Raw genomic sequence first — 5000 nt, forward strand, 5'->3', positions numbered from 1 at the left:
TGCATTTCAATTTTTACATTAAATTAATTAGATAATTAGATTAAAGAATTAGAATGAATTAAAGAATTCTATTTTCTTTTTCGAATTCTAGTCTATTTTTTTTTAGTTAAAAACTAAATAATAAATAACTAATTAATTAGTTTTAGTTATATATTATATTAATTTAATGTTAATGAATTAATTCTATAATATTAATTCTAGAATACAAAAATTTCGATTCGAATAGAATAAAAAGATATAATAGAAGCGGGTAGCGGGAATCGAACCCGCATCGTTAGCTTGGAAGGCTAGGGGTTATAGTCGACGTTGATTCATCATTTTGAACGTCTCTAATTCAAAACCGAACGTGAAACTTTGGTTTCATTCGGCTCCTTTATGGAAGAGATTAACAAATGGAAGACGTAAAAAAAAAATGCCATCCATAACATCTATGTCAGCCTTCTGTCTGAATGCATTCAAAACATCCCGCTTTTTAGATGATCCCTCTAGAATCTAGAAGAGGCGGATTCTAACAATCTTTTTTTTTTTCTAGTTACTTCGTTCTCTATTTCTATTTAAGAGAATCCTTAGGAAAAGCATTCTTCTTTCATCGAGCTAAAAAAAATATGTCGATATCTCTAGTAAACTAAAGTAATCGTTTAATAGCTATTTGCTTCAATCTCTCCTATACAAATAAAAAAAAATGGAAGATTTAGTTACGATAAAAAAAAACCTTTCTATATCTTTCTCCATGGATCCTTTACTCATACTCAAAAAATTGGGAGTATTGATCCAATTCAAAAAAATTATGTTTTTAATTTCATAATTCAATTTGTCAATTTCGAATTGATTCTTTTTGAATACAAATTACGATAATGTATATTATTCCTCGAATTGTTCGTTTGAGAGGTAAAGGATTAAACCCTTTTAAGATAATAATAAAGTTTTGATCGGAATATGAATCAAACGAGGGATCCCTTAACTAGTAAGGGATCCATAGAAAGAATCGCACTTTTACCACTAAACCTAATGCGATTATTGTATATAAATGTACTTTTGTCCAACACCACAACAAGGGAATCAGAAATAGGATCATAAAAGAATCATAAAATTTATAGTGTTGACGTGTTTCGTAAGGAGATCTAATGAAATTAAGAAAAGAGGACCCATTTTCTTTTTGGATTTTGTTTTGCTAAAGTAAAGGTGTTTGACCGATACATCTCGACAAAACTACTTAAGTTATAACATAAAAATGCATTGTGCAAGAATCCTTAGTTCCATTCTTTTTTTCTTTTTTCTTTTAGATACTTTATCGGAAAAAGGGAAAGAGTAATAAGAAATGACATTCTTATGTTTGATCTTGTTTCAATAACAAGTATTCTTTTTTTCAGATCAAATAAATCATTTTTATCCAGAATTCATGGGAACAAAAAAGGCCCGGCCGGGTTAGTACCTAGCCGGGCTGAAAATCTTTTTTATTCCTTATTCTAGAATCTATAAATAGAATATAGAAAAAATAATACTTAATAATATTCTATTAGAATAATAAAAATTCTAATTAGAATTAATTATATTATACTAATTATTTATATTAATTTATATTATATTAATTTGATTATTTGTTATTGATTTTTTATAATTAATAAATTCAATTAAAAAATGAATTTGAATTTTCGAATTTCTAGAATTCATTTATATTAGAATATTTTTTATTTTAGATTCTTTATTACATTACTTAGATTATTTATTAGTATTAGATATTAAAAGAAGGTATTAGATTAGTATTAGAATTATTTATTCTATTAAATTATTCTATTAATAAGTAATAAGATTAATATATTCAAAAAGATTATTAAATTGAATATTATAATATATAAATATTCATATAGAGATAAGATAGAAATATGAAATTCAATATAAGAAAAAGAAAGAAAAAAAAAAGAAAGGGCCCTTTTCAATTGGGGAGAGATGGCTGAGTGGACTAAAGCGTCGGATTGCTAATCCGTTGTACGAATTTTTCGTACCGAGGGTTCGAATCCCTCTCTTTCCGTTTCCATCAATGATTTGGTATTTTATTTACCTTTTGAATTTATAGAACAGAGTCTTTTTTGTTTCTTTTTTTGTTTGTTTGAATTTTTGATTAACTTTTATTATTATTCTATTTTTATTATTATTTCTATTATTTTATTTTTATTTCAATAGAATTATAATCTTTTTTTATTATAGTTAATAGTTAAAATTGAAAGATGTAAAATGGATAATGGATAATAAGAATATTTCAAAATCAAGCACAAGCAAGGAAAACACAGAAAACAAAAGAATAAAAAATATGATTTTTTATTCTTCACGTCCCGGATTACGTCCTGGATCGTTAGATAGGAATCCGAAGATGAAAAGAGAAACAAAGAATATCACTACCGTGTAAACAAAAAGTTTTAGAGTAAGCATTACACAATCTCCAAGATCATTAAAAAAAAAGAAAGAGAATAGATTCTCCTATACACACATGAGGATTCACACTGTAAAACTTATCTGATCTTAGAAATCAAAATTGTTAAAATGTTCGAATCTTTTTTTCGAATAAATTCTTAATTTTTCTAGGACAGTATTCAAATTAAAGATCTCATCGAAAACTTACAGCAGCTTGCCAAACAAAAGCTAAGAGAAAAAAGAGTACAGGTATTACTGGCATAATATCTACAATTGGATTCAAAAAAGCATAGGCTTCAGGTAATTTCGCGAAGAAAAACTACTTGAATAAAGAGCAGAATTAATACAAATACAGACCAAACTAAAGATATTAAGCATAACAAACATTTGTTCTTAAGATAATTGTATTTTTTCTTTTTGTTTTGTGAATAAATTAATAAAAATTAAGTTAATATTATTATTAATATATTCTATTATTAGATATTAGAATTCTATTCTGAATTTTCTAATACTAATAATGAATTTTCACTTTTATTTCGTTTTTTTTTCTTTTTATTAATAAAAAAGAAAAAAAAAAATAAAAGAAATAATAATAATGATATTGTGATAATGAATTATAATTAATTAATACTATTAATAAGAAATCACAAAAATGGAAAATCAAAATAATAATAATAATCGAATACGAATAAAAATAGAATATATATAATATATAGAATAAATAAATAAATCGAATTAATACGAAAAAAATGATGAATAAAAAAGTGGACCCCAAAATTCTTCTTTGATTTGAACTTACCAATCAAAATCTTTCCATTCTGAAAAAAAAAGAAATAAAAGAAATCAAACTCTCATGCAATATCTTAATTGAATTCTATGTAATGATCAAGAATTTCAGTTTCATCTAGACTCGACATATCAGCAACTCGATAGAGAGTGAGCGAGTGGGCAAGCGGATAGATAGGGGGACTCGAATGATCTCTGCCTCTGAGCGGGGTTATTGGGAGAGAGAGCGCAATGCGAGGAAATACAAAAAATAATAGCAAAGATACTAAGAAATGCGAGAAATTAGAAGGAAACTAAATCTTGAGTCAGACAGAGAATTCAGAAGGATAGGCATTGACAGTTCAAAAGATAATATTCAATCATAAGAAGATTAACTAAGCAAGAAGTTGCGGAAAATGAATGCCATATAGCGCTAAGTATATATATTCGATTTTAGGCGATGCTCAGTAGGAGGAGGTCGATTTATTTGGGATTCTTATTAATAGTATTAACGAAAAGAAAGTCATTAGTCACATTATCAGTATTCTTTTCGTTTCTTTTGGTTTTTTTCTTTTTTATTAATAACAAAGAAAAAAAAACGAAAGAAAATGGAAAATCATTTATAGTATTAGAAAAATTCAGAATAGAATTCTAATCTAATAATAGACTATATTAATCAAATATTAACTTAATTTTATTAATTTAATTCACAAAACAAACAAAAAGAAAAAAAATACAATTATCTTAAAGAACAAAATGTTTGTTATGCTTAATATCTTTAGTTTGGTCTGTATTTGTATTAATTCTGCTCTTTATTCAAGTAGTTTTTTCTTCGCGAAATTACCTGAAGCCTATGCTTTTTTGAATCCAATTGTAGATATTATGCCAGTAATACCTGTACTCTTTTTCTCTTAGCTTTTGTTTGGCAAGCTGCTGTAAGTTTTCGATGAGATCTTTAATTTGAATACTGTCCTAGAAAAATTAAGAATTTATTCGAAAAAAAGATTCGAACATTTTAACAATTTTGATTTCTAAGATCAGATAAGTTTTACAGTGTGAATCCTCATGTGTAGTATAGGAGAATCTATTCTCTTTCTTTTTTTTATGATCTTGGAGATTGTGTAATGCTTACTCTAAACTTTTTGTTTACACGGTAGTGAGATTCTTGTTTCTCTTTTCATCTTCGGATTCCTATCTAACGATCCAGGACGTAATCGGGACGTGAAGAAAAAAAATATTTTTTTATTCTTGTTTTCTGTGTGTTTCCTTGCTTGTGCTTGATTTGAAATATTCTTATTATCCATTATCCATTTTACATCTTTCAATTTTAACTATTAACTATAATAAAAAAAGATTATAATTCTATTGAAATAAAAATAAAATAATAGATAATAATAAAAATAGAAATAATAATAAAAGTTAATCAAAAATTCAAACAAACAAAAAAAAGAAACAAAAAAGACTCTGTTCTATAAATTCAAAAGGTAAATAAAATACCAAATCATTGATGGAAACGGAAGAGAGGGATTCGAACCCTCGGTACGAAAAATTCGTACAACGGATTAGCAATCCGACGCTTTAGTCCACTCAGCCATCTCTCCCCAATTGAAAAGGGCCCTTTCTTTTTTTTTTCTTTCTTTTTCTTATATTGAATTTCATATTTCTATCTTATCTCTATATGAATATTTATATATTATAATATTCAATTTAATAATCTTTTGAATATATTAATCTTATTACTTATTAATAGAATAATTTAATAGAATAAATAATTCTAATACTAATCTAATACCTTCTTTTAATATCTAATACTAATAAATAATCTA

General features: G+C 25.8%; 1 non-coding gene across 1 annotated transcript; it reads left to right on the top strand.

Moving 5' to 3' along the window:
* The first annotated feature begins 1941 nt into the window (after nt 1-1941).
* Nucleotides 1942-2029, top strand: TRNAS-GCU (transfer RNA serine (anticodon GCU)). The gene has a single exon. It is a non-coding gene; the product is annotated as a tRNA-Ser (tRNA).
* Nucleotides 2030-5000: the final 2971 nt, after the last annotated feature.

Source organism: Prosopis cineraria, unplaced genomic scaffold (assembly GCF_029017545.1).
Source record: "Prosopis cineraria cultivar Desert tree isolate PC_DT_omini unplaced genomic scaffold, ASM2901754v1 PC607, whole genome shotgun sequence".
Lineage (NCBI taxonomy): Eukaryota > Viridiplantae > Streptophyta > Magnoliopsida > Fabales > Fabaceae > Prosopis > Prosopis cineraria.